At 40.4% G+C, this 23,689-nt stretch overlaps 1 protein-coding gene across 24 annotated transcripts in view; it reads left to right on the forward strand.

Moving 5' to 3' along the window:
* Nucleotides 1-2,838: 2,838 nt before the first annotated feature.
* The window catches only part of HUWE1 (HECT, UBA and WWE domain containing E3 ubiquitin protein ligase 1), a 143,571-nt gene continuing 122,720 nt past the window's right edge, over nt 2,839-23,689 (forward strand). For 17 of the 24 annotated variants that reach the window (XM_089904492.1, XM_089904502.1, XM_089904500.1 and 14 more), the window contains exons 1-2: nt 5,441-5,627; nt 9,025-9,161. The gene's annotated coding sequence lies outside the window, so the exon portion shown is untranslated. Of the gene's footprint in view, nt 2,932-3,130; nt 3,232-5,438; nt 5,628-5,681; nt 5,816-9,024; nt 9,162-23,689 lie in introns of those variants that run through there. The other 7 variants (XM_089904512.1, XM_089904513.1, XM_089904493.1 and 4 more) reach the window with 6 other exon arrangements.

The following is a 23,689-nucleotide window of genomic DNA, read 5'->3' on the forward strand; positions in this document are numbered from 1 at the left end:
AAGATATGAACAGGCAAAGTCACCAAACAACAAAAGCAAATGGCCAAAAAATCATATGAAAATATTCCTTAACTTCGATAATAATCAGGGAAACGCAAATAATGAGACATTTTTCAACCATCACATTGGTACAACATTGAAATGATTGGTTAATACCGGCATGGATAAAAATTTAGGGAAATGGTTATTCTTATTCACTCCTGATGTAGGTGTAAACTGGGTCTTTCTGCATGGCAATTTGGCATTGCCTATTAAAATTCCAAAAAGTGCTGTTTGAGCCACCTATTTTACTTCTTCATATTTATCTTACAGAAATATTTTAGCATAGCACTGTTAATAGTAATAAAAAAAAGCACTGTAACAGTATAAGATTGAAAACAATTTTGTATCTATCAATAGGTTACTTATCAATAGTTAACTCTAGTACACTCATTCAATGGAGTACTATGCAGTACGTAAAATGAATGAGGTAGATTTATATATATTGACATGGAAGGATCTTCAAGACATAGTAAGTGAATAAAGCAATTAGAACGATACATAAAATAGGATGCCATTTATATTTTTAAAAAGTAAAAAACACAGCTATGTATTTCTATATGTGTATATAAGAGGAACTTTACATTTTTCTGTTTTGAGTGTTTTGCAATAATGTATTCATTCATGTGTAATTAGGCAAACATTTTTAAAATGAAAAAAGAACAAAAACGAAACTAATTACATGTTAAAGAAAGGAATGCTTGATGTTGCCATTAAAATTGTTACAGGGCTTCCCTGGTGGCGCAGTGGTTGAGAGTCCCCCTGCCAATGCAGGGGACACGGGTTCGTGCCGCGGTCCGGGAGGATCCCGCATACCGCGGAGCGGCTGGGCCTGTGAGCCATGGCCGCTGAGCCTGCGCGTCTGGAGCCTGTGCTCCGCAACGGGAGAGGCCACAACAGTGAGAGGCCCGCGTACTGGAAAAAAAAAAAAATTGTTACAGACTAATATTTAATGGCATGACCAATATCCACTAGGTTATTAAATAATAACATGCTATGATACTGTTTTTGTTTAGAACAATAAATACATATGTAATGCATAGAAAAAGGCTGGGAGGACATAAAACCAAAACATTAAGAGTGGTCCTCTCTATGTGGTAGGATTATAAGTTTTTAATCTTTTGGTATCTTCTTTATGCTTTCATATAATTTCTGAATAGTCTACAATTTAAAAAAATAGAAACAACAGGTGTGTGCATGTGCGTGTAGGGGGATATTAGTTGAAATTAAGACTGCAAAAGGAGTGGAGCTGGCAAGAGAACTAAAGGGTGCTGCAGACTGAAATTAAAACTAGAGTTGTGGGGTATGTGGGATTTTAGAATTAGGAGTTGGGGAACTAGACTTTATGGGGCCTAGTAATTGACAATAGAAATTTAAGGGTTAGAATTAGAAGTAGAGACCATGGATTATTAGAATTAATTCAGATGCTGTGAGAGATTGTAATTAAAATCAAAGTCCGTATTAAAGTAAAAGGTTTTTTGAAAACTATAATGGCAATATCGGTGAGGGTATGGGAATATCTGAATGAACTTGAATTCTCATATATTTCTGGTGGGACCCTAGCTACTTCATTTCTATAAATTTCTCGAGAAAAGTCTCAGAGATATCCAAATATTTAGTTACATCAAATTTCATACCTGTATTATTATTATTTTTTTTTGCGGTACGCGGGCCTCTCACCGCTGTGGCCCCTCCCGCCGCGGAGCACAGGCTCCGGAAGCGCAGGCCCATCAGCCACGGCCCACGGGCCCAGCCGCTCCGCGGCACGTGGGACCCTCCCGGACCCGGGCACGAACCCTCGCCCCCTGCATCGGCAGGCGGATTCCCAACCACTGCGCCACCAGGGAAGCCCTTATACCTGTATTTTTTATAATTGAAAAAGACAAACATCGAGTCTTGGTTAAATAATTAGCATTACAATGGAGTAACATTCACCCATTAAAAATAGCATTGTAAGAATATTTAATGGGTCAATCTACCTCAAAGGGGGCCTCCATAAAACTGAGATTATACACAAAATTTTATGTGTAAATATGTATATATTTGGCAGGCAGTGGATCCATTCATCAGATTCTCAATTTGGGGCATTAACCACTGCTTTGGAGGGCTGGAATTAGAACCGGAGGGTACAATTACAGTTTTTATTTCCTCTATGTCTCAAGAGTACTTCAGATAGTGCTTTTGTCTCTATACTTTACATGCGTTTTGTTAAAAATTCAAACCTTACCGAAGTATCTAGCGTTTCGAGTCAAAGCTCCCTTCTTCTGCACCCCAGAAGAAAAGCACGGTTAATAGTGATAACTCCTACCTGATCTTTTTATTCCTATGCATTCACAGATGTAGATCCTCTATAAGCTCTTTGCCAATCGCACTGTCACCCCAAATAATAGCAAGGAGAAAAAGAGAATGTTTATTGAGGTCTCACTACCTCCCTGAAGTAAGAGTTTTACCTGTGTAAACTCACTATGGTAGGCGCCCCCGTCATCTCCCGCCCTCCACACAGTGTCCCCGCTTGCCCTCTCGCCCCCCATTCTTCGCTAGGCAGCTGGAGAGATTAATTTTTAAACGTTAGTCACATCAAATCACGTCACCCTTCAGAGGTTTCCATCGTGCCTCGAATCAACTCCCAATTCCTTAGTGACCCTACTATCCTCTACGGTTGTGTTTGCTGGGCCTGGAGTACCTCAGGCGCGGTCCCCCGTAGGGAACCCGGCTTCACCGCGGAGGGAGTGCCCTCCCAGGGGGCAGGGGCGGGGCTTCTCGAGCTGGGGGCGGAGCCTCAGAACGAGTATGAGGAGAGCCGGAGGGGGAGGTTTTCGACGGAGGGCGAGCGAGGGGAGCAGGTCTGAAGCAGGGCCGCGGACCCGGCACGCTCCTGCTAGTGCCGCCGAGGTGAGCGTCTTCCTCCCGGCTGGGGGGCGGGCTCTGCTCTCGCGGCCGTCCTCTGCTCCTCGCTGGGGGATGTTCCCACGGGACCCTGCGCTGAGGCGCGGAGGTGGCGGCCTTGGGGAGCCTGCGGAAGAGGCTGGTGAAGGAACCCGGCGGCCTGCCTCAGCCCTCCCTCAACCCCGCCTTCTCTCCCCTCCCCCAGGCCTCGGCCGGCGCCAGTGAAGAGAGCTCGCCGCATCTTCGGGGACAGCCCGGCAGCGGCCGGCAGTGCGGCGAGAGAGCGGCCGACAGTGGGGATGCGAGGTACCGGCATTAGTCGTGGCCAAGTGGCCCTAGAGAGGGAGTAAAGGCCGGGCCTTCGGCGTTTCTCTCAGGGGTTCGAGGAAGGCGGCCTCAGAGGAGGGGGAAGGTGAGGGGCTGGCAGGCAGGCTTCGCGGGTAACTACTTAGGCGTCGTATATGTAGGTTTTGGTATCTAAATGGTACTACACACACACGCGCGCGCGCACACACACACACACACATTCATTTCGGCTAATTGCTTTTTAAAAACTTAACAATATGTCTTGTAGATCTTCCTATATCAGGGAATCTAAATTTATCTCATTTATAAACAGCTGAATTGTATGATTGTACTACAGTTTATTTAACTATTTCCCGATTGATGTACATTGGCTTGTTTCCCTTTTGGGGGAGGGAAGGGGCTATTACAAGCAATGCTATAATGAATGGGCTTGTGTGTGTGTGTGTGTGTGTGTGTATACATATATATATTTCATGTATGAGTATTTCTGTAGGAGAAATTCTTAGAAGAGTAATCGCTGGGTCAAAATGTTTATGCATTTTGAATTTTGATAAATTTATCCAAACTGCCTTCCCAAAAGGCTATACTAATTTACACTCTTCAGTGTGCGAGAATGCCCATTTTTCCACAGTTGTGCCAACACGAATTATCATCAACCTTTGTAATTTTGGCTAATTTAAAGGGCAAAAAATGGTATGTCATTGTTTTCATTTGCATTTCCCTGATTACTTGTGAAGTTGAACATATTTTTTATTTGTACGATTACAAAACTAAATAGGCAAATATCGATAGTTTTCCTATCTATAAGCAGTAAGCATTTCGAAAATTTAACACTAAAAAAACCCCATTCGCAATAGCAAGAAAAAAGAATAAAAATACCTAGAAGTAAACTACAAAACTTTATTGAGGAATATAATGAAAGAACGTTTGCATACGTGAAGAAGGGGATACTGTGCTTCTGTATAAGAAGGCTCAATTTTGTAGTGATGTCCATTTTTTCTGTGTTGATTTATAGTTCATGCAATTTCAATAAATATACCAAGTGTTTGGAACTTAATATGATTCTAAAGTTCATCCAGAAAAAATATGGCTAAGAACAACCGAGAAAATATTTTAAAGATAAGTAAAGATGGGGTACTCGTACTACCAGCTATTAAAATGTACTCTAAAGGAACATTATATAAATTAGAATAGACAGAACAATGCATTAGAATAGGAAAGCCCACAAATCGAGCCAGATTGGCTCCCAAGATTTATTGGAGAAACATTGTTGGCTAGACGTGGAAAAACTGCCATATTAAAAGCTTCAAGCACGCACTCGCCCCCAACCCCCACCCCCGCCTTGGAAGCTTGAATTTTTCCTGAGGGCAGACCTCTTTGTTTGGAGAAAACCACTTTATTGGATCTTTTGGTTATGCCAAGGTAAAGCCTCAGGAGTTAAAATTTGTGGCTTTGGAGCTAGAACTAACGATATGAGCCTTTAGTTAGATTAAGATGGATTCAGTAGCCTGCAGTGCGGCGAGGGAAGGAGTCTGGATATTATCGGTCTTAAAAAATTTTTTTTCCGATCTAATGGGCCAAAAATGTTATGTCATTGTTTTCATTTGCATTTGCGTGCTTATTGTGAGATAGAACGTCTTTTATGTGTTAGTCCAAAATATGTGATTCCTGGAGTCAGGTAACAATGGGAGATCTATTGCTCCTCTTCCAGAATGGAGTTTGGTTAATTGGTACAGCTCTGCCCGGAAGCGTGAGAATAAACAGGTTGACTTTTTAAATTTTCCTCAAGCACTAGGCTCTAGACACCTTAGATCGGGGGCGGAGGCAGTTTTCAGGACATGGCCGAGATTTGGCGCTGAGCTGTGTCATCGCGAGGTTTGGCAGCCAGCTCCGCAGTGGGTCGGAAACCTCGTGGTAGGCGAGATCCCTGCAGGACGGGAGGTTCCTCCCTTCCCCTGAAAACTCCCAGTCATTTTCATGGAGCCCCGCCTCTCTCCTTTTTAGGAGCGTGCCCCAGGTCTCGCGAGATCTCGTATTTCCTAAAGACGAGGCGCGGGCGGCATCCTGCGGTGAAGTCGAAGGTCTCGCGGAGACCAAAACGTATTATCGCGATAGTTCTGACCGCGCATGCGAGAGCCGGCGGCGGTAGAGTGGCTCCGCCCCTTGGCTCTCCGTGAGTTTGTGCGTCATTTGCTTTTTGCTTCGCGTAGGGTGAGAGCTGAGCCGTAGCGACTTCAGCTTTGGTGGGAGGAGGGGTCTGTGAAGGGCTGGGCTCAGGCTGTTCCCGTCGGGTAGAGGTTCTCGCGGGATCACGCGGAGGCGGCTGCGGTTCGGCTACAGACTGCAGTAGCCGCGGAGGCGGCGGCAGCGTCTTCGGCTCATGCTGTTCCTAGCCGGTGAGTTCTCGCGGGAGCGGGGTTACGTTCTCTTGGAATCCGTTGGCGATGGCGGAGGTACCTCGGGTGGGGGGTGGCAGTGACTAGGGTCGGTTCGCCTGCTGTTAAGATGGCGGCGGAAGCTGATGTCTGTCCGGCCAGGACCCGGGACTGAGATGTTGGCTGTCCGCGTTTGTGACACCTCTCAGGTACCCGACGTTAAGGAGGTGACGATTGGCGAAAAGCCGAGGTGCCAATAAGCCGAACCTGAGGCGAAGACCACTCCGTCTCTAGTCGGTTGAGGCGACACCATTTCCCGGGCCTCAGCCGCGTGTGGGCCCGCCTTTACCCCACCAATCGGTCAACGCCTCCGTTGTCGCCGCCGCAGTGGGCGGGTTGGGAGGGGTGGGGGGCGGGAGTCCTGAAGTTCGTTGGGGAGTGGGGTTGGGGGTTAGATTTGGCAGCGGGGGAGATGGGACCAACCTACGATGACTGATTCCCTCCTCCTACCTTTTTGTGGGCTCGCCTCGGTTTTCCGCTCCTTCGGGGCCCAAATGAATCCTCTAGTTTTTCTTGAGGTGGGCTGTACTTCCCCAACTCCCATGGTCTTTGAACTAAGATAGAGCGGGTCAAGCTTTGGTGCCTCTGACGTATTCCTTCCCCATTCTCCCCTAATTCCACCGTCCCTTTGAATCGTCCTCATCTACATGGATATTTGAGGCTCGTATTTAAGAGGGAGAGTCAAAGCTTTTTCCTGTCATCCCCTCCTCGCTCCTGCTAAGGCAGAGCTTAGCCCAAGTCTCCTAATCCGTCCCGCCCCCCCCAGTTGATCCACTTGACAGAGGCATTGACTAGAGACCCTTTCCTGTTCCCTGCAGTTATTCCGTCTTCGTGGATGGAGTCATAGTAGCCTTCAAGCCTGTATGACCCTGATCGGAGCACAGGGCACTGATTTCTCCAACTCTGCTGCTCAACCATTTTTAGGTGGAACAATGAATGGGTTGGTGGTTGGATGATTGCAGTCTTTGTGACCTCTTCGTTCTCGGGGCCGTTAGCCTTTCCTTCCTCATAAACACCCACTCCCCCCAAAAAAGGGGAAAAAAAACTTCTAAAAAGGCTGTAGAGAATAACCCTCCAGTGAACTAACTTTTTGCTCTCCCCCCCCGCCCCGCCCATCCCCTTTGCAAGCTTGGGAACCGCCCCTTTTCCCTGCCTTGCTCTGAGTTCCTGTGGCCTCTTGGTCTGGACATCTTTTTTTGCTGCTAACCACCTCTTACATGTTTCTCATGTAATTGTTAAGGATTTATTACTTCTTCTGTTCCCCGCCCCCCCCATGCTGTTTTTCTGGGAGCTGAATCCCCTAGAGAGAAAGGTAGCCTCCTGTCAGTCTCCACTACACTTACCCCCCCATGTGCTGGAAAATAAAATAGCTTTGATAGATTATGTCTTGCCCCTCAATCATTGCCCTGTTCTACTTTTTTTCTCCCCCCGCCATTCCACGATTACTATAGACAATTCCCTATCATTTGCTTCCTTTTTAGATTACATTGTTTTCTCTTAGCCCCAGAGTTGCGTATATTGAGGCACCAACATTTCCCACTCAAGGGAGGCAGCCTGGTATGGTAGAAATACTGTGTGCTTTGGGTTCATATCAAACTTTGTAACCTTGGGGGAATTACTTTTCGTATTCTCAGTTTTTCATCTGTATAATGGGGATAGTAGCTCTTAATAGTTGTTAGAATTAAACAATTTATAAAGTACCTGGCTTATGGTAGGCATGCAGTAAATTGTGGTTACTTTTTCTTGGTGTAAAAATACGTTGGCAGATGCACCTGTGTCATATGGTAGTTTTATGACCTGGGAAAGGAGATTTTTTAAAGAAACAGTTAAAGAACTGTACATTTTTAGTATATTTCTAGGCCAGTCCTATCATTTTTGTATATTTTCCCCCCTCGTAAGCCAAACTTTTTATCTCCAGTGGTTTATTATGTTTGAATGTGATTCCTACCTATGTTTCTGGTCTAGGAGTTTTAATGCAAAATCACCTTCCTGGAATGACCCCTGGCCATAATGTTCCTGTCAAGAACCACACCCAGGTGTTCTGCCTTTAGGAAGGGATGTTTCGTCCCTTGCCTACTCCCTCCTTCCACTCCTTCAAAGTCGGTCTGTCCTGTCATTCACCCTATGAAAGTAATGAAATTTGGTGCTGTGCTTTTCACAGTAAGAAAGAGAACATCTGCTAGCTAGTTTTTAAGTGTTCATACTGCTTTTCCCCTACCTCCTTTCTTTGGTCCCTCAGATCAGTGTGGGGATCTGTTATTTGGGCTTACCTGAGCAGGATAATTCCTATCTGAGAGGATTTAGAAAGGTTGTTTGGAATACCAAGCTTCTTTTCCAAAGTGAATTACTGACAGTTCTTTAATACACTATCCCCTATTGTGTTTTTGCCATTTTATATTTTCTAATACTCTTTACTAAGTAGAAGTTACTGTATTCAATTTGGATGTTAGTTTTCCTTACTGTTTATATTTTAATTAGACCAATATTAAAATGAGTGCTTTTTTCTAATTACCTTGGATGGATGATGGGGTTTGAAATAGGAATATGATAGTGAAAAGTTTACATAGGATTAAAATTTTACCATGGGTAACCATCTGTTAATTAACTATATGCAGACACTGGTTTTGCGCTTTAGGGTTTGCTTTATTTAGTTTGAAGTGCTTTGGAGGTAATGTAATTTTCCCCCTTTTTCATGGAAGGACAAGAGATCGCTTTCTGTTTTGAGATTTTGCCTTGGTGTTTTTCACAGTGGGTCAAGTAGTGATTAGAAATTAAACCTTAATTTGACTTCTGTCATTCGGAACTAGAATAAATCTGGGAATGATAATCTAGGTGTGACCTAAAAGGTTTAATTTATTCTAGGTGGTCTCTGAGAAGGGAGGAAGGAGTGGCAATACCAGTTAAAAACTGTCTAAGGTTCAGTGGCAGAGTTCAACCTGAGTTTCCAGGGTGTTTATCATTTGTTTCCCAGTATGGCCAAAAAAGCATGTATGAAGGTGAAAAATAATTTATGTGTGCAGTTTTTTTCACAAAAAATTCAACATTGTTTTAGTGTCAATTCACAACAAGGATGTAACTTTGTCTATAAATAATCACTATTCCCTATAATTTCATTGGAATTGAGAGCTGAGTTTTCAGGGATGTTGTCTAAATGTCAGAAGAATTGCTTTAGCTTTGGTTCTGAATTCTTGTTGCTGCTCAAAGCAGGTCCTAAAAAATGAAAATTGTTATGTGAGGGTTATTGCTTAAGAAATAATAACTGTGATTATGTTTGAACGTTGATATAATGGTTAGCTCCCCCACACCCTAATAAATGTGTTGTGTATCTCTCCCCCTCCTTTTTTTTTTTTTTTTGTAGGTCCTCCAGTAGTCTGACCTGAGTGGGTTAGCACTCCAGAGGAACCAGCAGACCAACTTGGTCAGGAAGGTTCAGGAAGCTGTTGGAGCAGTGTTGAGATTTCCTACCAGGATGAGTATGATTGGCTGTGATTTTAGGTTAGTTTTTGTGGATCTTTGTGGGTAGTATTTGTATTATACTTCCTGGAATGGAGATGGTGGGGGTGTATGTATTTCCATTCTGTAATTGAGCTACTTTGGTTTCTTCCATTGTCTGGATCTGATGTGGTACTGGCTGTTTCTTGTGTTTAAATGGAGCTCATTACTAAATTAAAATTTAAATGAATTCTGTCTGTACATGATTTTTTAAGTCACTCTAAGAATCATTCAAAAAATAAAATTGCAAGATACTATGTCTAACCAATTTTTTGGAATTTTTCGAACATATAAAAATTGGATAATATAATGATCCCCCTGTGTACCCATCACCGGCTTTAACAGTTGCCAACTTGCAGCCATTCTTTTTCATCTATACTTCTACCCACTGAGGCCCCTTACTCCCTACCCCTTGGATTATTTTGAAATAAACCCCTACTGTTGTTCTCTTTTTATTTGCAAAATATTTGTATCTAAAAGATAAAGGGCTCTTTTAAACATCAAAACCATTACCACAACTCAGAAAATTAACTGATTTTTTTTTTCTTTTTCTCACTGTATTGCACTGGCTAAGACTTTCAGTATGATAAAAAATTAACTGATTTTTAAAAATATCAAATATGAAGCTAGTGTTCAAATTTTAGTTTGAATCAGGATCCAAAGAAAGTCCATTTATCACAAAGGAATATTGATATCTTTCTTAAATCTATTTTAATCTGCAGGTTCCCTCCCTTTTCTTTTTCTTCCAATTTATTTGTTGAAGAACTTATCCTGTAGAGTTTCCCCCACATTTGGTGATTACATTCTCAAAGTGGTATCTAACCCATTCTTACTAAATTAAAGACCCTGGAGGACCCCATTATAATGGAACAATGGCAGTAATCTCCTATATCCCAGTTGGAGTTGATACTGCTGGCCTAGGCACTATCCCAAAATAACTAGTCATGGGTTCCTTTTTCTGTGGCAGAGTCTGATTTAATTGATACCTGACTTCAGTTCCATGTCTTGGCCCTGCTTACTGCTCCACATGAAAAGTAGGCCTCCTTGTGGAAGAAGCTAATGTTTCCTAGATAATGACCTGATTGTGCCTTTGGGGTTTTTCATCATGGTTTCAATTTCCTTAGGTAGTTTAGTTATTTTTATACTATCTTATAATGTTGCTTTTTATTCTTTTGATGTTGGTATCTCAGCTGCTCTGACCCATAACTTCTAAGCTTTTAAGACTTAGTGATGAGTTCCTCTGGCTGTAATACAGTTTTTGAAATGGCAATACTAAACAATTTTTGAGAGCTTCCACTTAGACATCCTGATTTTCAGCTATTACACACAACTGTAGTTTTCCTGTGGTTATTTATTGTTTCATTTTATTTCTTCTGGAAATGCTGTTCCCCCAACATAGAGTCCTTTAAACTGTTCATTTCTTTCCTTGTTCAGCATTGGCCATCGTAGGATCTACTGCATGTCCCTTCCATGGTCAAAACCTGAGAATGGAAGTTGGGCACATATGCTCCAGTCAGCCTTTGACTTAAGCACACGTTGGAGGCAGAGCAAGGCCACTTGTGCCTACCTTTGAAATGAGAGTGATTACAAGTTGAAGGGGCAGAGAAGGTTAGAGGTCATGAATGAAAGTTTCTGAGGTATTTAGATGAAATATGATTGTGAATCATCAGTGCTATGGATCATGAGTTCAGGCTTTTCAGTTCTTTGTTCATTAATGGAGAAATCAGATCCTTAGTTGTAAATTGACTAGGTATTAAAGAAGTGATTTCTTGGGAATTACAGTGAAATCTATTTGTTCAAGAAAAGAATTTGAGCACATTATGTATAGTGATTAGACATTTACCCTTGTCCTGAGTTTTCTGTAGTTAGGAAGTTTGAACAATATCGCTTAAACCTTGTAATCCTGAGTTTGTGAAACTAGGATAACTAGAGTTTTGGGAGAGAGCTTTACACACAGTAGACATTTCAATATTTGAATTGTTTCCAGAATTACAAGTTTACAATGGAAATCTATTGCTTCTTTTCCCTTTTGTTGTGTGTTTTCAACCGTGGATTCAGAGTATTACTGAAATGCCAGAATTGGTTGCTTTGAAAATATTTGCCTTTCACATTCTATGTTACCTCTCTTGCAGTTTGATTAAATTGTTAAAATCTGATGTGTAGCTGTAATCATATTTGGCTGCTTTACAGTGATCTCACTATCTGTAAAGTTGACAGTAACAAGCAATTGGGTGTTTTGCTATATTGTTCTCTGACTTGTTTCCTCAATGACCGGTTATCAGATGTTTATATGTTAATGTCAGGGATAATTCAGCTCAGATTCTTTGGAAGCTCTCTCATTTGATGTGTCATAAGGGTTGAGTTGCTAAAACTTGATGTACTTGTTGACCAGCTTGGTATAGAAACAATTTCAGATAGTGAAGGAGTGGTTCTCTCTGAGTAAAACAGCTGTAGCTTTTGTTTGAGCTGTTAACCTGAGCATTTTCAACTTTTAGTTAAAAGTTTTAGTCATTTGGCTTTAAAAATTACAGTGGTGACATGGATTAGTTCCAGAATGTGATTTTACAGAAAATTGGAATTTCTTTCAACTTCTTATTAATATATCTTTAAATGGAGATTAGTATTGTAGATTGATTCAGTTTGGATTGCTGACTGGACTAGGTGAATGTGAAAATTCTTTTTCAACTCTGAGATTCTGATTGTATAATTTATCTTAGATATTGAAAGAAAGCAGTTTTTCCTTTTCAGTAATCTTTAAGTAGTGACTGAAAGGGACAAGGAGTAGGGAGATGCAAATTATTCTGGAATGACTTCTTAGTATAATCATTTAGACTTTAAAGATTGGTAAGTGTGAACATACTGCCATGAATTTATGTACCATCTTTAGCATAACACAAATTTTAAGCCCTTATAATTAGGTACCAAGATAATTGCTCTGGAAATACTTGGGTATATTGTATTTGGTGGCTGCTTATATTTTGGAACACATTTGGAAGATTGCTTTAATGATTACTTATTTGCTACAATTATTTTCTTATTTTCCTGTCTTTATAGTGAGGTGTATTTTTCCTGGTCTTTGTTTTTTGTTTGTTTTTCTGGCCACACCGCGCATCCTGCAGGACCTTAGTTCCTTGACAGGGATTGAACTTGGGCCCTTGGCAGTGAAAGCGTGGAGTCCTGCCTAACCACTGGACCACCAGGGAATTCCCGTCTTTGCTTTTTTTGTTTGTTTGTTTTTAAACTTCCCCTACTAATTTTCTATTACTGCATTCTGCTGATTGAATTCTTATAGGTGGAAAGAGCTTTCAGCACAGTGATTAAGAACCCAAACTCCCTGGGTTCAAGTTCCAACTCCATTGCTTATCAGCTGTGTCATCTTGTGAAAATTACTTAACCTATGTGCCACAGTTTTTAATCTATAAAATGGTAATAATAGTGTTACCTACCTCATAGGGTTTTTGAGAAGTTTAGCTGAGTTAATGGATGTAAAGTTCATAGAACAGTAGTCCTGAAACTTTAGGGAACATCAGAATCACCTAGAGGGCTAGCTAAAACACAGATTGATGGGCCCCATCCCCAGAGTTTCTGATTCTGTAGGTCGGGGTGGGGCTAGATTTTGCATTTCCAACAAGTTCCCAAGGAGATGCTGGTGTTAATGGTCAGGGAACCAGTAGAATAGAACAGTGCTTGGCACAAAGTGTTAACTTTTTATTCAGGACTACTTTCCCAGTCCCTAAGTAAAACACTTGACTCTTCAGTGCTGATTAGTACTGCCTTCAGCTAGAAGCAGTTTTGAAATCCTTCGCTGCAGTGGTTCTCAAAATGTGGTCCCCAGATCAGCATCAGCACCATCACCTGGGAACTTGTCAGAAATGCAGATTCTCAGGCTCTACCCCAGTTTTATTTTTAAAGTGTGTCTTGACTTAATTGGGGTGTCTTAGACTTTTATTAACATCTCTATTGAGGTATAGTTCACATACCATACAATCCATCCATTTAAAGTATACAGTGGTTTTTATTTAGTACGTTCATGGTTGTACAACCATTACTACATCAATTTTAGAACATTTTCATCATCTTTAAAGGAAACCCAGTGGCCATTAATCACTCCCCTTCTCCTTTCTCACAACCAACCACTAATCTATTTTATGTCTATAGATTTGCTTATTTGGGGCATTTCATGCAAAATGGAATCTTACCATATGTGGGAAACTTTAATGTGATTAAAATGTTTTCCTTTTATTGTTAAAAAATAGAAAACAAATATGGAAAACTACCCCCAAACAAATTTATGGTTTAATAAATTATCTTAAAGCACTTTTGTTACTACCACCCAAGTCAAGAAATAGAATTTTGCCTGTCACCCTAGAAGTCCCTCCATGTGCCCATCCCCATCACAGTATCCTCCCTCCCTCTGGAAAGTGACTACTGTTCTGACTTTATAGTAGTCACTTCTTTGCGTTCTTTTATGGTTTTAATCATACAAGTGTGCATCCCTGGACAGTGTAATTTGTTCATTTTTAAAAACTCAGTTTGTCTTTTAAGTATCCGTAGCTTCCCTTTCTTCCTTTTCTTTATACTTTGTCTATTGACAAACTCAGGCCATTTGACCTGTAGAATTTCCCAGACTGAATTTTGCTGATTGCATACTCAGTATAGTTCAATATGTTCTTCTGTCCTCTATATTTCCTAATAATTGATAGCTACATCCAGAGGCTTTATAAATTCAGATTCATTCCCTTTGGCGGTGGTGTGTTCATTTACATTTGTTAGGTTGTAGTGGTGTCTTGGATTTTTTTTCTTTTTGATGTTAACAGCCACTGCTGCCCAAAGCTTAGATCCATTATTAATTCATTGAGAGTTGCAAAATGGTGTTTTAACTCTCATTTTCTTTTCATGTATTGGCTGGAATAATTTATAGTTTATATAAGAAAGGCAGAATAAATGCTCGGGTTTTAAATTTTTTTCTGGCAACTTAACTAGTTCTGTCCCTTTGGACAAGTTAACTTAACCTATCAGTTGCTTCATCTGGGAAAAATACCTTATTTATGGGTTTATTGGGGTTAAATGTGAAAATATAAGGTGTTAGTATACTGTAGGTGGTTAAGTATATGGTAATTTCTTTAACATACTATTTCACTTAACCCCTCTGACAGCTCAAATATGGGCAGTCACAGTGGTGAACTGATGGCCAGTTAGCAAAGCCTGTCTGGATCCTTCAAGTCTGTGGTTAAGGAGGAATGGTATTTGTTCTTTGATCATTTGGGGGCTAAGCCTCTGGCCAGTGATAACTGAACGTTCCACCAGAGTAGTTTTTTGCTTTGCCAAGCCTTTGGAGTCACATTCATACCTGCTGAATGGTCCTACCCAGTTCTGTGGTGGTGTGCAGTGCATTGATTGCCTTGATCTCCCACCCTCCAGCTACACAGCCCCCTAGTGTTTTAGTTTGTTCAAGGTTCTCCTGTAACCTTAGTAACCCATGAGTCTTCCTAATGGTTATCAGTATCACCACTATTAACATACTTGAGTAGCACTTTTTAAAAATTTTATTTATTTTTGTTTTTGGCTGTGTTGGGTCTTCGTTGCTGCGTGCGGGCTTTTCTCTGGTTGTGGCGAGCGGGGGCTGCTCTTCGTTGCGGTTCATGGGCTTCTCATTGCGGTGACTTCTCTTGTTGCGGAGCACGGGCTCTAGGTGTGTGGGCTCAGTAGTTGTGGCTCGCAGGCTCTAGAGTGCAGGCTCAGTAGTTGTGGCGCATGGGCTTAGTTGCTCCGTGGCATGTGCGATCCTCCCAGACCCAAGGCTTGAACCCATGTCCCCTGCATTGGCAGGCACATTCTTAACCACTGTGCCACCAGGGAAGCCCTTGAGTAGCACTTTTAACATTTCATATATTGTATAAAATATAGCATATGGCACATAGTAAGGCCTCAATAAACTGGAAACCATTGTTGGTTTTGTTGTTGTTATTGTTGTTAATATTATATCTTCTTTTTCCCTCTCACATCTTACTTCTCTTCAGTTCAACAAGCATTCTCTGAGTGTTTCTAAGTACAAGGAGCTAGGGACATACATTAGTATAAGAGAAGAGTATAAACCTGGATATATCCCGTATCATTGTTATAGATGCCTCTCTCTTTGTATCTATATCTGCTGCCATGTTTTACAGGGACTAGCTTGACTACTCCAGCTTAGAGTGCCTTGCAGCCTGTTGACCTAATCTGGAGCTCCAGTTCCCTGCTTCTCAAATTTCCTTAACTGTCTTGGTGAGGCCAGCCTTAAAAGGAAGTATAGTCTGGAGAGGTATAGATGTCACTTGAATACAACCTTTTACATAGAGGATTTTAGATTTTTGCTTTTTAAAAGTAAAGGCAGACTGCCTGCATGGGTGAATTCACATATCTACCTCTAGCAAAACAAATGACCAGTGGCGGTAGTCTTCTCCATGTCCAACAGAAGAGCTGGATAAGACCCTTATATTTGGTACTGTCTACATCAAACTCCTTATTTTATAGGCACAGGTTTTGGGGAAATGACTTCCCCAAGGTAACATGGCTGCTTAGGGGTGGAGTTGGCCATTGAACCAGGTTATCTAGTTTGGTATGTTTCCACTATGCTGTATCTTTCCTTGAAACTGAATTTATTATCTGTATTTCTAAATATGCCAGCAGGTGTCATCCATAGAAGTGCAAAATAAGTGACCCCCTTCCTATAAGAAAGTTAACCCAAAAAATGGAGGAAATTTAAGGGAGTAGAAAGGTAAATGAGAAAGTCAGAAGTTCAAAGAAGGCTTAGTTTCTTTTGCCCTTTTGACTATGGTTATTACTTTTCAACATAAGGTCAATTTGGAGCTCTTTCATGGGACAATTCGATTTGGTTGCATGTTTTCATGCATATTTATGGATGCTATAAATCTATAGATGTGACTAAATTTCCTGCTTGTAAAACTTTCAAATTAAAGTGATGTTTTCTAAGCTTATCTTTTTTTCCCTTCCTTTTCAACTGTTTTAAATTATAAAAGTAACGTTTGCTATTTAAAAAAAAAAGATTCAAACAAAATAAACATTTCAGTTAAAAATTAGTACCCCCCCACAAATGATGGTCTCCTTTTATATCTGTTAACAATGTGTACATATTCTTTCATAGCTTTTAACGTTTACATACTATGCTTATCCATTTATGTACTATACGTATTTTTATACGTTAGACTATATGGCTGGACTCCATTCTTTTTAATGGTTGCGTTGCATCCCAAAAGCATGAATCTGCTATAATTTCATCATTCCCTGTTGTTGAGCCTTGGAAATAGAATTCATCCTGAGTCAAAGGGTGGTACCCATTTAATTTTTTGACAGGTACTGCCAAAATGACCTCCAGAAAGGCTATATAGAATTGCCATTTCCACCGAAGTGTTTGTGAGTGTCCTTTTCTCCACCTACATTTGCCAAAACAAGATACAGTTGGTCCTTTTAATTTTAACCAGTCTGTTGAGCGAGAAATCACATCTCCTTGTTTTGATTAGCATTTTTGTAGTTACTAATAAAGATAAGCAAATGTTTATATCCTCTGCAAATTACAAGTTCCCTTTTACTTGGTTTTCAATAAGATTGTCTTAGTGAGTTTTGGGTGTTCTTTGTATATTAGAAATATTAACCCTTTATTTTTCCTGTTGCAGATATTTTCTATGGTTTGGAATTTTTATGTAGTCAAATTCTTTTGTTTATGGTTTCTAGGTTGCACATCTTTCTTGGGAGATCTTTTCTTTGCCAAGATTACAAGAATAATTCCCTGCGTTTTATCTTCTAATACTTTTTTTAAATTTTTGCGGTACGCGGGCCTCTCACTGTCGTGGCCTCTCCCGTTGCGGAGCACAGGCTCCGGACACGCAGGCTCAGTGGCCATGGCTCACGGGCCCAGCTGCTCCACGGCATGTGGGATCCTCCCGGACCAGGGCATGAACCCGTGTTCCCTGCATCGGCAGGTGGACTCTAAACCACTGCGCCACCAGGGAAGCCCCTTCTAATACATTTTTTTAAAAACTTTATTTATTTATTTATTTATTTATTTTTGGCTGTGTTGGGTCTTCGTTGCTGCGTGCAGGCTTTCTTTAGCTGCAGCGAGCGCGGGCTGCTCTTCGTTGCAGTGCGCGGGCTTCTCATTGCGGTGGCTTCTCGTTGTGGAGCCTGGGCTCTAGGCACGCGGGCTTCAGTAGTTGTGGCATGTGGTCTCAGTCGCTGTGGCTCATAGGCTCTAGAGCACAGGCTCAGTAGTTGTGGTGCATGGGCTTAGTTGCTCTGTGGCACGTGGGATCTTCCCGGCCCAGGACTCGAACCCGTGTCCCCTGCACTGGCAGGCGGATTCTCACACACTGCGCTATCAGGGAAGCCCCTAATATTTTTTAATAGTTTTTTTTTTAAGTTGGAATTTGGCCAAGTAGCAAACTGGGTTGGTTACTTTTTGCTCTATAGGTTTTGAGAATAATTCAGGTTGTTCATGTTTAATACCTTTAACATTTGTCTTGAACTGAAGGCATAGTGTTATAGACAGTGTTTTAAGGGATCTTATTTATTATATTTCCATTTTACACATGTTTGAGGCCCAGATTGTCCTAAAGTCACAAAGTCAGTTTGTGTCAGGGAACTAGAGTGCCTTTGCATACTATTCTTACATTTTTAGCAAACACCTTTCAGTTATAAATGTTTTAAAGCAGCAGATTGTTCACATTGTCTGGTTTATTTAAAGAACATTGGAAATGACTGTGTGCCGGGCTGTATGTAGTGGTGTTTAAATTTACTCAAACAGAGCCAGTTTAGTCTATATGTTGGGACATAATCTTTTTCTCTAAAGGCTTTGTTTTAAAGCTTTCTTATCAGTGAACTAATTTGATCCTTGTAACAAACCTGTGAAGTTGGAATTGTTTTCAATTCTGAAAGGAGTTTGCTGCCATGTTGATAATTGCTATAAATAACTTATTAACCATGTAAAAGAATCTTTGTTCCTTCCAAATTCATTAAAAGTAGCTCAGAATAGTTGAGGTACACTTAAAATTTTTGATTCTTAAGTGGCATGGCCCGAACGTTATTTAGTAGACTAACCTTTGGAGAACTATAACTAACTTGAGAGTGAGACCTGGAGCTTCCTAATCTTGTCATCAAAGTTAAGTTTATGTCCGTAATTAAGGCAAACAGTTTGGAGATTAATAAATACTTTATGTTCTTCATATGCAGATAACATGTAGAAAGGCTGGGGAAAAAAACAGCTTTTTTTGACTCTTGATCGTGTGTGTGTGTGTGTGTGTGTGTGTGTGTGATACCCTACATAAGATTGCTGCCCTTAGATTAATCTGGAGCTAAAAGAAATAATAATATGGCTTACTCTTTGCCAGGCACAATCCTATGAGATAGACTGTGTTGTTTATTTTACAGAGGTTACTGACTTGGAGTAACTTGTCTGAGATTATACACCTAGTAAGTGGAATTTAAGCCCAGCTTGACTCCCAGGCTTTTCCATTCTGTTGTTGTCCTCTATTTCACTTTTACTTTCTTCCAGTAGTATTCCTCAGTTTCTACTTTTAAATTAAAAAAAATAATAATCCTCATGTATGGTAGCAGATAAATACCAAGTTCTCTCTTCCCGTCATATAGATATATCTTTTGTCAGAATATTTTAAGGCATTAAAACCTAGCTTTTATTTAGAAATATACTTAATCTAACCTTTTTATGAAAGGATTGTGCCTTTTCTACCTGTCTTCAGGATACAGAACTAGAGTATTTTATCCAGGAATACAGAATTCCCCCTTACATAGAGGAGGTTTAATTTTAGAGATGCTGAATATTTCTTTATAAACCTAGGGACATGAGAGAATTGGAGCTGAATAATGCACAAGGGTTGGAATTCTGTTTCTTTGGTTTCCTGTACTGTCTTTATTGTATTTGACAGTGGCCTGTCATGTGGCTTTAAGGGAAATACCGTACGCCTGTGTTTCGTAAATGAAAGTGAAAACACTAGTGGCTAAGCACACAGTGTCTTGGAGATACTTCTGGGGGTGATAGTTCCTAATGTTTTTCAGGTCACAGATCTCTTTAAGAAGCCAATGAAAGCTATCAACTATCTTCTCAGAAAAATACCCACATAGTTGAAAATTTTCCATAGAATTTAGGATTTTTGTGGTGCTCCCTCAATATAGGACACAAAGAAATCTAAAGATTTCTCCAAGTGTCATTAAGAGGATGTCCAAATTGCTGTTGTTTGTGCTTATATTTCCTAGTGTGTGTGTGTGTATTTTTTTTTCCTAGACCAAAGCATTATGCCCAAAGGTGAAAGCTGGGCTAAAATTGTTTCACTTTCGCTAAAGGTGTATACTCTGCTTTATGCAACTTTAATCTCTAAAAATCCAAATTTTTTTAAAAAGCAAGAAGATTATGGTTGGTGTTACATAAGGATTTATCCTATGTAGTGTGTTGATCTTGTAATTGGTTGTGTTTCCAGCTTTGCTTTGACCACTAGGAAGCTGTAATTTGTATGTTTTGTGTACTGGCTTTTTGTTGCTTTTTATATTACCATTGCTTCTAGTCTTCCTTTTTCTCTGATTTACACCTGACCATCTCATAGCACCTATCACAATGCCCTGCATGTAGCATATTAATAACTATTTGTTGAATGAAAGATGAAGATTGAATGAGTTGTATAAATTGGTTTTCTCAGTTGAAAATGTCACTTTAAAAAAGCGTTTAAAGTGATTTGGAATTTTTAGCTTTTTTAAACATTTACTGGGTAGTCATTCATTCATTTATTAATCTACTAAGTGACAGTTCCTATGCTGGCAACAGGAATGCAAAGATAAATAGAATCCCACTCATGCAGAACTCACTCTAGTGGGGAGACTGACATGTAAATAAAGAGAGGTGTGTTGATTGAGGGTATGTGCAGGATACAGTGGGGACACAAAGGAGAGAGTGATCAGTGTTACTCTGGGGGAGGGAATATCTGAAAAGGCTTGACAGAGGAAGTGACATTTAAGCTGAGCTCTAGGGAATATATGCAGGGAGCAGCCATTTTAGCAGAGAGAACAATCTGAGTCAAGGTATCAAAGGTCTTGAATGGTAGGGAAACTGTAAAAACTTGACATGGTTAAAGCGTGGGGAGCCAAGAGGAATATTATGTAATGTCATGGCCCTGGTAAGAGAGGTAAGCAGGCATTAGGTCCTAGAGGTCTTGGATACTGGTTAGGTAAGGAGTTTACACTTGATGTTGTAGGTAGATTTTGAGTTTGAGGGAGATTGCTCTGGGAGCAATGTGGAGGATGGAATGGGGGGATCTAGCAAGATAAAGTCTTAATTTAAAATATTTCTAATTTATGAGATTTTCAAACATACACAAAAGTTTGCAAACAGTATAATGAACCCCCATGTACCTGTTACCCAGCTTCAACAGTTGTCAACACGTGGCTGTACTTATTTATATCCCATTCCCTCCCCCATTATTTTTAAGCATATTCCTAAATGAATCACAGATTGGCAAAGCATAATTAACAATATATAACAAAGTGGCTCTCAAGTCTGACTGTGCAGCCAAATCACCTACACAGCTTGAAAAAAAAAGTTCCCACCTCTTATCTATTGAGTCAGATATTTATATGGCCAGACATTTTTCATTTTCAAAATAAGCTAGGGTTGAGAACTCCAGATTTAATTTTTAAGTAAATTATTTTAAAGATATTTTAAAATTAGCATTGACTTCTGATGGATGTGTTTTCCTGAACTCACTGAATGCTGCCTGTGGCTCTTCTGAGTGAAGATCATCTATTAGATAGTGGCAGGCTTTTGTGTGGTTAAGTTGTTGACAATTCACTAGAGCATATTAGTTTAAAGGCTGATGTCTTAATTTTCTGTTAGAGGTGGGCAAGACTGAGAAGTACTTCCATCTTTGAAATTGGATGTGATGAGATAGGGAATAATCCATCATTGTTACAATTGATCTTTTGCACCAAATCCAGCCACAAGTAAAGATGGGGATGGGGGAGACAGAGCATTCTTAAAGGGTAGACTAAGATTATTCCAGAGCACCAATTTAAAATGTGTAGACAAGGAGTCTCTTCCTCTCCTCCTTAATAAGCATAACTTTCACACAGGCATTGCTGTTTTTATTTTTTTTTCTTAGGAATGCTAGGAAGGGAGGTCTCCTTGGCATGCTGCCATTTCCTCTCTGCTGGCAAAACTGATTTACAACTTTGGTGAGCCCTATTTGTTGCCTGAATTCTTTTGATGCCAGTTTCTCTCTCTAAGTAATTGGGAGTAATGACCAGAAGGATAACTCCTGGATCTGCAGCTTCCCAGGACTGTAGGGTAGAGGACGTGTAGGGGATGACTTCTCAGATGCCATTCTCACCTCCAAAGTCAGTGTTGGAGGTTTCAGATTCTTCCTCCTCGGTATCCCTGCCCTTATTTTGAGTATACTGCAGTGCAGAAAAGCACCAAGAGCAAGCATGAAAACTTATCTGAGGTATAGTGTTTTCAGATTTTGAGGGAGAGACCCTGTCGACGTATTTCTGCAGATAATTTCCAGATTTGTCTTGGGTGAGTAAAGGCTATACCTCATTTGCTTTATTATTACATCTTACTATCAAATGTCCAATAAAATCTAGGTCAGCAGTTCTCAGGGTCATATTTTATGTGGCCAAGGACAGGGATATCGGTGTCTGTAGGAGGGGTGTAGCAGGGTGGACTGCATACAGACATTTTGTGTACTGTAGAGTTGTGGAGCAAATTTGGTTTGAATCTAGGTTCTACCACTTACTGGGTATGTGGCTACTCTTGGCCTCAGTAAACCAGGAATGATCTTCATCTCCAAGGTGTTATAAGGATTAGAGATAATACATAATAGGTGGTCAGTAAATGTCATCTGTTGTTGTTATGGTGATAAATGGATTCTCAGAATATTTGGTGGGTATTAATGTAAATAATCAGAAACTAGACTGGATGGAAAGGCCTGATAATCAGGTGGTGTCCCCTTGTCCCCTTTTACAAATCAGTCAGTGTGATGTCTCTGTCTCTAATCAAATGGTCAATCGCAGGCTGGGTTTCAAGATTCAGCTTGCTGTTTCCTGACATGATGGACGGTCTGGGCATTTCTCACCCGAATTTACTTTCAGAGACTGCAGAGAGGCAAAAGGCAAATAAAATTAAGTATTTTGCTTTGTAGGACGTTGGAGTTTAGTATTCTCTAAAGCATTACTTTAAAACCACCATAATGCTTTTCCATGATTTCAGTGGGAATTTTAGGCTGATTTTTTTGTTTTTCATTTAATTAGCCAATATTTATTGTTTCCTGTAGGAGCTTAGTGTATAGCTAAGCTGTGAACAAAACAATCAAATAGGGAAAATGCCTTCATGGAGCAGACATTCCCATGGGTAGGCTGACTCTGATTCATCCACACTCCCATACATGTGTGCAGCATTTCTTAACCTACCAATAATAAACCAAATCAATAAATACTGAATGCTTGCTGTGTGCCATACTTCAGGATTAACCAGCAAGAGGTATAGGAAAGAGGCTCCAAGAGCCAACAGCAGCCAATCCAAGACATTTGTTTAGAGAATATTTTTCTTAATTTGATGCATGCCCTTTGGCTCAGGGGCCACTGTTTTCTACCTTAAGAAAAATTGTACAAAAGAAAAATTCTCATTATAAATGGATACATGATTATAGAAAATTTTGAAGGCTCGGAAAAGCATGAAGCATAAATAAAACTGTGTTATCCTGCCACCTAGAGGCAACCACTGATAATGTTGTATATTTCTTTCCTTCCCAAGGTTTGTTGGTTGGTTGGTTGGTTGGTTGGTTGGTTGGTTTTCTTCCTCACCCTGTGGCATACATTTTCTCATTAATGTCAGGGAGTGATAGGTACAGGGTATAGTGTGAGCATGTAGGAGGGAAACTCAGTCAAGTTTTAAGAGATTAAGAAGAGGATTGTCCTAATTCTGGTTAGTACTATTTCTGCTGTTGAAAACCCACGTAAGTGTTCACTATGTTAAGGTGAAATAGTGAGATTCTAAATAGTCCCCTACCCTCAACTTTCTTAGGTATTTTCTTTCCATTATCTCCTTTTTCTCTCCCTTACCCTCTGCCTTTCAGTGAGACCCCATAATTTTCTGCTTGTATTTACAATCAGCCTTTTCAAGAGTGTTCTACACATGCCATCTATATTGCCTCACTTCCTATTGATTCCTTGACTCATTCCAGTTTGACTTCCTTTCCAACCACGCCACTGGAACTAATGCTTGTCAAGTTATCTCTAGTCCCAACTTCAATGGACATTTTTCTGGACATACCTCATTTTGACATTTGACCCAGTTGATCAGCATTGCCATCTTGTGTCTTTCATGATGCCGTGATGAACTAGTTTTGCTTCTACCTCACCAGCCTCTCCTTTGCTGGATTCTCCTCCCATGGCTTCAAGTACTGTCTATATGCTTACAATCACAGATTTTTTTTGTCAGTGCATACTTCTTTCCTGAACTCAATTCTATAAAT

The sequence above is a fragment of the Delphinapterus leucas genome, chromosome X, assembly GCF_059928025.1.
Source record: "Delphinapterus leucas isolate spDelLeu-1000000601 "Yukka" chromosome X, BTC_Dleu_Yukka2, whole genome shotgun sequence".
Lineage (NCBI taxonomy): Eukaryota > Metazoa > Chordata > Mammalia > Artiodactyla > Monodontidae > Delphinapterus > Delphinapterus leucas.